At 51.3% G+C, this 10,404-nt stretch overlaps 1 long non-coding RNA gene across 1 annotated transcript; it reads right to left on the bottom strand.

Annotated features, from left to right (window-relative positions):
• Positions 1-557: 557 nt before the first annotated feature.
• Positions 558-8,661, bottom strand: LOC113485159. The gene is made up of 2 exons (XR_003399369.1): positions 3,790-8,661; positions 558-3,364 (listed from the first exon to the last, which is right to left on the bottom strand). It is a non-coding gene; the product is annotated as an uncharacterized LOC113485159 (long non-coding RNA).
• Positions 8,662-10,404: the final 1,743 nt, after the last annotated feature.

Raw genomic sequence — 10,404 nt, 5'->3', positions numbered from 1 at the left:
GGGCGCCCGGCGCTGGAGGAGCCACGGGCCAGCGGGGGCCGTGCCCGTCCCGGCCGGTGACTCCGGAGCAGCGGCGGCCGCCGGGCCCTGCCCTCCCCAAAGCGCCACCGCCAGCTTCGCCCACATTGCCCACGACGCCTAGTCCGGAGCCGGTTCTGCTGCTGTTTCTGAAGCTGCCCGCGGGTCCGGAGCCCGGGTTACCGGCCTGCTCGGGGTTTGAAACCCGGGTTCGTCACCCGCTGCCTGGGTGAGCAGCAGCCTCGTCCTCTGCGGGGCGGGGGCGATGAAGGTCGGCTCACGCCTCAGCACGCGCCCTTCGACGAAGGAAACAAGAGCCCTTGCTGCTGCCGCCAGTTTTGTGTCGGAGACAGAGATGACGTCTCTGGGGACGCTGCGTTACCCGGAAGGCTTGTATCGAAACGGCCGCAGGTGAACCGGTAACTGCGAACACCTGGACTCGGGGCGTCTGCGGAGCTGCGGCACTTGTGTGTGTGGACAAGATCTTGGTGACTAATGGATTTTGACTTTGCTGAGCAAATTTTTTTTTTTTTTTTAAATGACGGTTTGGAATAAACAGAAAGTGGAATTTTTTTGTTTTCTTTTTAAAATATTTTTTTAATGTGAAGCTACAAATATCATTTCATCTATCCCAAAATGAAAGAAATGTTTCACTTCAAACAAAAAAGAAATTAATAATGATTTATTTCACTCATTTTTTCTCTTTTTTTGTTTGAGTTAGTTCAGTTTTAAAAAGATGAGAACTTGTGGGAACAGAAGTTGGAATCCTTCACGTTTAGAATGGCAGTGGATGCATTCTTGCACATTTCAGCATGTTCCTGTTCCACACACTTCTTTTCCATCCAGGCCTGTTTCCCAGACTCGCCGTCCATTCCTGGATAATCTCATCTCTGGGGACCTGCTGACAGCCTGTTCCCAGTCCTGGCCACCCTTTTCGCCCCACGGCAGGCGTGGCTGGGCTCTCGGCGAGCCCCGGCGAGTCCGGCCGCTGCTCACAAACCTGAGCACCTGTTATCAAAAGACAGCCCCGCTCCTTCCGACAGCTACATGCCTTCATAGTACACTGTGGATTTTTCAAAACAGCACATTTTGCTGAAAATATTTTAAGCTGCTCTACTTGCTCGCATCTCACTTTAAGACGTGCTGTGGGGTTTCAGCGGGGCTTGGGGGAGGCACTCACCTGTCAGAGCACAGCTCGGCTGAGCCCCTGAGGACGAGCATACTCATTTGTCACAGGAAAAAAGGCCTTTAAGACCCCCGAGCTTTGGGGAGGTGTAGTTAGATGTCCTAGACTGTTTCCATTGCCTGGGCAAATAAAGACAAAATGAAAAGAATCAATTCAGGATCAAAGTTTGTTTTGTAACAATGATTTGCCGTCCTTCAGTGGCTGAGGAGACCCCAGGCAGAGCAGTAGCGCTCTACCTGTTCCTGCACCTCTTTCAACTATATTTAATTATGATTAAATTTGTTTTGTCCTAGGCTATGTTGTGGCAGTTCTCGAGAAGCTGCGCTCCGCCACCGCGCCCCGTTACAGAGCGTTGTGGCTGCGGGGTGGGCGGTCGGCCCTCTCCTGTCCCAGCCCAGGGCCCCTCAGCAGGGCTCTGGCTGGTGCCCTAGTAACAGACCTAAAGAGAAGCTGAACCGCTGGGGAATATTGTCCTCCTTCCCTTTTACATCGAGAGAAAAAGCCCAACTTGTTCTTCTTTACTGACTGCTGAGGCGAAGACAAATTCCAGCAAACAGGGGGAGAAAGAAACGTCCAGAGTCATTGGTCCGACCCAGCCCGGGCTCGGGCTCCAGCTCCCCGCTCTCACCCCCCGTCTCTCCCAGTCGTCCCAGTCTGCACAGGAGCAGGACGAAGCAGAAGCAGCTGGGGTCTGGTGGCAGGGTCCCCTCCCCGGGAGGTCACAGCTCTGTCCCGAGCAGGGGCTCAGCTCTGCCGCTTCCCACGGGTTTTCTAGCACAGGAACTCGCTATTCCTAGCACTTCTGAGTACTGTCTTGTCTTCTTCTCGTGTCACGGCAGGTGTGAAAGAGCAATGGATGTTCAGGTTAGAGTACCTGTATGATAATTACTGAAGACTTAATTACCTTCCCTACACAGCGTTGTATGGTGTGCATGGAAAGTAGGACAGCTTCCCTTTGATACCAGGTGATATCAGAAAATGATTTTAATCTGCCTTACAACTATGTAATTAAAGGAGCTTATATATAGACATATATATCTATACACACAGATATGTATATTTCTTTTTCTCGCTGATGGAGTTAAGTCGCCTGTGAGCAGCCCCGGGGCGAGCAGCCCCAGGCTGGCTCTGTGCCTGGAAGGTGGTGGGAAGAACGGCCCGGACTCATCACTGGTCCAGACCCTTGTCCGAGGAGGGGACGCCTCTCCCCAGCTGTAACCCCTGACCCCCCCAAATGACAAACTGCCCGGGCACTCGGTACGCAGAGGAGCAGGTCTGGGTGGGAGGGGGGTGGGTACCCCCGTCGCCCGCTCCGCCGCTGGTCTCAGCTTCGGGCAGGGCGAGGCGACCGCACGAGTCATCGTGGGCTTGACAGGAATGGGAATAAATTACTACAGTGCCCCAAAACCAGAGCAAATGAGGAGCTCAGCAGCTTGCTCGGTGTATCTGGTGGAGAAGGAAGATCCTTTCCACCGCCGGGCAGGACTCGGGTGGGACACAGACCTCTGCACCCTCCAGCAGCAGCCGCTCCCCGCTGCACCCGGGGCAGGGCAAAGAGGAGACCTACTGCAGGGAACCGAGACAACGAGGTTGTCTCGTGCGAGAGCAGAAAGCAGCAGGTAGATACTCGCTTCTTGCTCGACTTTTCACTCCCATTGCTGCTACGGAGTGCGGAGGAGCTGGGCTGCCCCGTCCTCCAGCCCCTCGGGCTCCGGCTGTCCAAAAGTCTGTAGGGGAGAACTCTGTAAATACAGCAGGTTAAAAACTGGCAAAGTAACAGCAGATCTGTGTTTAATGCAGATGTTTCCCATGTTTTGTAGTATTGTTTTATTGATAAATAAAAATCAACCAAAGACAAAAAAAAAAGACATTTGGCATTGTGTGTGTGTGACCCGGGCCAAGCCCCTCGCGTGCGCTTGCTCAGAGGAAGGGGACGCTGCCCGTCATGGGGGGAGCTGCACGGCCCAGCCCGTGGGCTAAGTAAGGAATTCTGCCTCGAAGCCATGAAGATGTCCGTGATCATCCCGATGTTTCTTCTCTGGCCGCTCTTCCAGCCCCAGCACAGGGAGCTGCAGGAATGGAGGAGGCTCTCTGTGCAGTGCGGGCACTTTGTTCTGACGGCACACATCACCTCTGCGGTGATCCATCTATATCCCACTCCTAGACCAGAAATATGACACACAAGTCAAGACGAAGCAGTTTTCTGTGACATAAAAGACATTAAGAAAAAGAATTTTAAAAAAATCAAAATTGAGGATTAGAAATCTAAATGTGAACAAAAGAACGTCTGAATTTGGCAAAGTCTAAGGTTTGGGTTCAAGGATAACGATTAAAACCCAGAGCAGACTCTAGCTCTCAAAGGCACTTCAGACCCATTTTGAGAGCAGGTGGTGGAAGCAGGGGGGCAGGGCTCCGCGGCACCAGCGCCGGGGCTGCGGGCTGAGGGGGTGGTCCCCGTCCCCGCAGAGCCGACGTGCTGATGGTGGAAGTGTGGGTGCCTGAGCTCTGCTTGTCTCTGATCAGGCAGCTCAGCACCTTTTGCACACGCTGCAAACATTTAATTTTAAATATTAAAAGCAGAACACCTCTTGCAGAGAAGTGTGGTGGGATGAATTGAAATCAGGGCTGAAAGAGAACAATTCCTAAAATATAAATCTTGTCTCCACCACTGGTATTGAGCTCTCACTTCTTGGCCACTCTGCCCTTTATTTTCAAGCCTAGATATGAATATACATAAGCCATTATAGGTTAATGGAAAACCAGAAAAAATTGTTAGACTTCAGGCATAAATGTTATGCTACATACTTCATCCACCCATTCCTTGTTTAACCACAACACGAGAGAGACTCCATCAGCTTAGCAGAATTTTAACAAAGGAAAAAACCACCTGGAATTAGCAATTTGGTCCCTCCAAATTAAGGGAGCCAGGACCTGATTGTGATTTCGATCAGGTCTCTTCCCAACCTGAGAGAGAACGCTGTGTATATTAAAAAACCATCCCTCCTGCTGCCACCTGGTCTCTGGGAGCAATATCATTATGGCTGGGGGGAGAATGACAAAGCAGCAGCTCAGCTGTTCGTGGAGGTGGGTGTGAAACCGGAGGGGAAATTCATCTGCCGTGAGGGGGAGGCTGGCCCGGATGACCTCCGGAGGCATCTTCCAACCTGGTTCGTTGTCTGGGAGGGGGAGAGCTCGCCAGAGGAAAGGCAGATCCAGTTAGGGAGAGGCAGGGTGGAGGACGGCAAGATGGGGAGCAAACCAGGAACAGAAATAATGCCAGGCGGGAGGTGAGAGCAGCCCTTCAGCTGGAGGGGTGAGAGCCAGGGCTGTGGGAGAGTCACGGAGAGCGGCGCAGAGCAGAGCAGAGGAGCTTCCCCTTGGTCCGAGAGGTGTCTTGACCTTTGTGAATGACACCAAAACCATCAACCTTGCGACCGGCTCCACTGAAGTGCTTGGCACGGCTTTAACCCTGGAATCTGGGTATAATTTGCTCCACACTGTTGAACACCGAAGCCACGGTCCTCCGAAGGGAAGGACCAAACTCATCTAGCCAGGAGCCAAGAGGGCAGTTTATCCACGCGCGGATGGATCCCCGGCTTTTGTGAACTCCTCTTGAGACAGCAAGTCCGGGCGACACTTAGAGCACTGAGTCCAAAGGGCATTTTCTTCTCAGCAGGAGGAGATACTCCCAGCATGGAAACAGTAATTCCCACGCATGTCTTTGTTGGAAAATGATGTTTGAAGCCACCAGTGAGCCTGAAACAGCCTTTTCACAGCCCAGCTGGGCTGCAGCACTGGGCAAGCCTTTGAGCACCCCTGCGCGTTGTGGCTGGAAAGCAAAGCCACGACAGATTCAAAGGAAAGTTGTGGGGTTTTTTTTTTGAAGAAAAAAAAAAAAAAAGTCTTTTTTTTTTATATCTGAAGGAAAGTACTGACACAGGGCACTGCATATCCTGCGAGCCATGTGGTTAATGAGCATTGATGCCTGTACAAACTCTGGTATTTATTTCTTAAACATTACCTGGGACGGAAAGGGCACAGCACCCAGCTCTGAACCTGAGTTATCAGGGGTAAGCCCCTGCCCCGCACGAGGGGCGCTGGGTGAGGGCGTCACCGCTGCCTCTGGAGCCCCGCAGCTCCACACGGTTCCCACTTATCCCCGCCGAGCCCTCCAGGAGCTCAGGTCCCCTCCGGGTCCGTGTGCGCTGTGCTGGGCACCCCGAGCAGGGCTCTGTTGGGTCCAAATGACTCGCTGCAAGCCACGTGGGGAGTGGCAGCACAGCGCCCCGGTCACCCCAGCACGAGCCCCGGTAACTCCATCTGAGCATCACTCGGCTCAAGGCTTTCTCCAAACACAAACGTTAGTTTTTCTTCTCCACCTGAAATATAAAAATCAAATTACAAACCCTGCCCTGCAAACCCCCCTCCCGCAGTGGTGGAGCACGGGCAGCTGAACTGCTAAGCGCCTGGTGACGTTCTGATAAAAACCCGCTCCTTCCCCCGTTTAAACTAACGAGAAAACGTCCACTGAGCGTAGCGGGAAGAGGAGCCGCGCACTCGTCAGGCTGCGAATGCGTCCTGCTCCGCAATGGCATTGTTGGTGCAATAGTGAGTCACGAAGCAGGACTGCGATGACAAAAATATCACTAATGGCTGACAAATTATCCCAAAATGCTCAGGATTTTTAAAGCACAGCAAGACAAACAAAACTGGAAGCAATTGAACTGCATGCAAATTAGCTGCCTCCCAAAGAAAAGCTTGAGAAAAATGGTTTCATCAGAGACTTGTTAAAAATCACTAAAAACGTTAATACTGTAAACACCCTCTCTATGGCATAAATTTTGCATCTTTCCAGATGTATTTTTATTATTACGCCCATTTTATGGGAGGAGAAAGCGAGGCGCAGCTATCAGGGTTATTTTGCCCCAGAGATCACAGTAAACAGTAGCCAAGGAGCACTAAAACCATCTCATCCTATCCAACTCCCAGTCAGGTGTGCCTGTGCTGCACCAGGCTGCTAAATCTAAAACCTTTTATCAGATTTTATTTAGTCTTTACTGAAGCAAAACATCCCCTGATTTCAAGATTTAGTGCTGACGGAACTGGGAAGCCGATACCTGCGGTTCCTGCGAAGGTCCATTTACCCATGAAATAGAGCTGGGCAGCAGAAGGAACGCGGGAAGAAGCTCTGCTGGGGATTTAACCCCTCGAACTGCCTGGGAGGTGTTCACTGAGCTCCGCGAGCTTTAGACAGTACTGGGCTGTCAAAAATCATTTAGCACACGTCAGCGCAAACATATTTTAGCGTATGGACTTGCTGAGCTGCTGAGCACGACTGATCGTAGCGTCGCTGCCTTCGCTCCGACGTCCTGGGCCTCATCCACGATCCTGAAGTCCTGGAGGTCGGAGCGTCGGGTATCGACAGCGCTGCGCTGAGCCGGGGGGTCCGGGGTCTCCCCAGGACCCTCAGGGGGGAGATGCTGTCAGGGACAGAGATGCTCTGGTGTTGAGGAGGGAAGGGACCCGGGGGGAAGGGACCCCCCGAGCTGTGCTCTGCCACCACCCCGCACTGACTGCCAGGGGCTCCCTGAACCCCCCAGCCCCTCTGCACAGCACCGCAGTGGCTCCAGTCCGTCTGACCCGAACGTCATTATTAACTTTGGTCCCCCCGGCCTTTATTCCTCTTCATGGTTGAGGTAAAACGAAGACAAGCTGCACCCCACCCGAGCAGCCACAGCCGAAGGGCTCCAGGTGTGTCACGGGCTGTACGCAGCGACGCGGCAGCAGTGACCCTGGCTGTACCCCCGAAGGTAAATCCACAGTTTCCTTCTTTTTTACTTAGTCACAGACATCGACCCCCAAGTCAAATGAGCAGCCTGCGGTGGCACCGTCCCCTCCAGGACGTCTGACAGGGTGCAGGCGCCCCCAGACACGTATCGAAAATGTAATTTCTGCTTTCTCTGTGATCTTGCTTGTGCTACTTGAAGTTGTTATTAAGCTAGTCCAATTATTTTTTACAATCCAATAAAGACATCTAATATGTGTAATTTTAACATAATGTATTGGGAATAGTATGTAGTTTAGTGCTATTACCGGTGCTAAAATAAATGGCACTACTCATGTAGCTGTGAGCTTTTATTTTCATCATTAGCCCCAAAGAACAGGTCTTGATCCATTTATAATTATTCATTAGGCCCATTACATCTGACCCCCCCGCCTTTCCTTTGCCATAAGACACTCTCTGTCTTACTGGGAGCGTTGGGAACAACCACAGGATTTTGCTTATGTTGTGCTCTTGAGGGTGTATGACAGGCAGATGGAAAAAGGTGTAAAAAATGCTCAGGCGACCTGTGGCGTGTGTGTAGGGAAACCACGTGGGATGGAGCCATGAGAGAGAGAAACATCGTTTTTCCAGTTGCCCCCAGATCTCTCCCGGGCCTTTTGCATTAATGAGTTAATCCAATCTAAACCTGTGAGAGCTGAAGTAGCATGGCTTTAGGCAAAGGGCAGCGGGTACAAGGGTGCAGCAAGGCCGAAGCTCGGCAATAATAATCACAGCGACAACGAGGTTGGCGACGCTTGGCGCCGTCGGGCTGCCAGGCTGCTGCGTTACACGGTGAGACGGGGACGTACAGCCTGGGAGGGGGGACAGGGAAGGTCAATGCCTGCACAGGCAGCACTAGAAGGATTAAAAATGTGTCTCCACTCTAATAATCCCTCAATTAACGGCAGTGTTAGCCTGGACGTGTCCGCCCAGCCTTTCAACCCAGAGGACTGGGGGCCAGGCTGCTCGGAAGGGGAGGGCGGGGGGGAGGATGGTGGTGACATCCTTCTGCCATCCTTTGGGGCAATTAGACCTCACACCGCCGGTGCCACAGCCCCTGCGAGTTAAGCTTTGAATTGCCACTGGTGCCCATGCGTGTAGGAAGAAAACAAACCAAAAACCAGCCAAAGGAAAAAAAAACCCACAACAACAAACCAAACAACCAAAAACCAACAGAAGAAAAACCTAAAGCAAAACCAAACCCAAGAGCCCTCTCTTATTTCATGGTAAAATTGTTATTTAAGGGCAAACCGGTCCCTGACTGCAGCAGCAACAAGCTCTGCCTCCCTAAAATGCAGATTCCTTCAGCCCTGCTTTTCCCTCCAGCCTTGTCTCCTGCCTAGGGCTGTTCTCACTGCAATTATCCCACACAGCTACTGCCACGTTTGTCACTACATTACAATTTAGCTCCTTAAACTGTCCACAAATCTAATATATTGATCTAATTATCCACAGAAATCCTTCCAGCCTTCACCAGCCTCTTCATGCATTTTTTTCAGGTTTTAGCCAACACAAAAGACTGAAGGTTTTTCCTCATAATTTCATATATGGTTAATCACTCACATCCTCGTGCCGTATCTAATACCTCCCTTTATGGCTGGGGCAAACCACACTGCCCAGAGAACATCCTCCAACTCTTCACCTCTGCCACTGCTTCATGCTGCTTGCCCTGCCCCGTGCTGCACGGCAGCGTTAGTACTTACCTCTAACTCACAAACATGTTTGTTTTTCCAGCACTGTGGATGAGAAATAAATTCAGCTAACAATGCAGAACTAAAAACTGGCAGTTTAATTGTGGCTGCACAATATGCCTCCCCAGCAAAGAAAACTTGAGTGAGACCATTCCCTTCTCTTCCCGGGTGTACCGGGTTGTTTCTGCGCCTGCGTACCCTGTGCTGCGGGGACCCGACGTGGGGAGCAGTGACAGCTCTTCAGCCACTTTAAATTTTTACTGGTGCCCTTGGCCGCATGTGCAGTGTCCTCCCCTCTCCTGTTGCTCTCCGTGGACTGATGGGACAGCCAAAGCCCCCCGGAGAAGCAGATTGCTCACAGCACCACGCCGGGCACCTCCGAAAGCCGTGCAGGCTCCCCACGCCGGCAGAGGCCGGGTCAGTACCGGGGACCACGCCAGGGCCGACGAGTGAAATGCGCTTCAGGTTTCTGCCTTCAACATGCCCAAGCTAATACTTAATCACTGAAAAAAAAAAAAAACAAAAAACCAAACAAACAAAAAAAACAACCTTTTTTTTTTTCCCCCTATCAATCAGGACAGCTCCATCAGCTTTGAAGACTCGCCTCTCACTGTGGCATCTGCACTCCTGTGGGTCCTGCATGTTTGAAGTTAATTAAGTACCGAGCGTTACCTGGATGCTGAGCCCAGCTTCAATAAATTGAAATGAATCTGCTCCTTTGGGTGGTCTCTTCATCAAATATCGCATCATTTCATAACCTCCACCACAGTGAAATACCAAGCTGCTGCGGCTTGTGGGGCAGCAAGTTACTCGCTTTGTTCTGCCCTCGGAGCCGCGGCGCGTCTCTGCTCTTCCACCCAGCGCTGAAAACGAGGGAACTGGAGGGGGGAAGTGGTCAAACCCCCTTTGTAATTTCTTCCAACCACTAATCTATGCCCTGAAACAGGAAGGTGGATATTCCCTTTAGCTCTATCTGATAGGAACACAAATGTTATCCTGCTTTTTATAAATGCCCTAATACCAAATTTAAGTTCTTTCTAAAAGGACAAAACAGGTGAGCTCTATTTTTTCCAGCAATCGTTTCTCCAGGCAGCCCAAATTTTCATCCTGCAGTTGTATTTCAGCACTGTTATAACTAATCATCTCCCCCAGGTTAAACCTGCAAAGGCATCCCACATCATGTATTTAAATGATAGCCCCAAAATTCCCCTAACTCCTTAAAGTTAATGATGATCTTCATTTTCATTTTCCACATATTTCTCTCCTTGTAATAGCCATGTGCTAAATCTTCATGAGATTTTTATAGTTTCACTGAAGGAATATTTGCATAATTATTAGTGCATAATCTGCTTTAATGGTCCCACTGATTTTACTATTATAGCTAAATGTATGTGGTGTCAAACTGAAGCGTATAAAGTTCTGGAGAGTTCTCGGGCAAATGCTGTGTCTGCTGGAAAGAAGCGTGCCCGTGCCTGTGCGGCTTCGAAGGGAGGAGCGTGGCCTGAGCCAGGCAGGACCCCCAGCCCTTGTCGGGGCTGCAGAAGCCCCCCGGGACGAGAGGGCGCCCCGAGGGGCGGCGGGAAGGAACCACCAGCCCTGTCCGGGGAATGGAGATCTGGAGAAAGGCAAATTTGGAGCAGCAGTCGTCTGCCTTGCTGCGGCGTGTCGGTGGGTGTTACCCCCCC

The sequence above is a fragment of the Athene cunicularia genome, assembly GCF_003259725.1.
Source record: "Athene cunicularia isolate RWA chromosome 13 unlocalized genomic scaffold, athCun1 chr13_part1, whole genome shotgun sequence".
Taxonomy (NCBI): Eukaryota; Metazoa; Chordata; class Aves; order Strigiformes; family Strigidae; genus Athene; species Athene cunicularia.
This window is presented reverse-complemented; position numbering and strand designations above follow the sequence as displayed.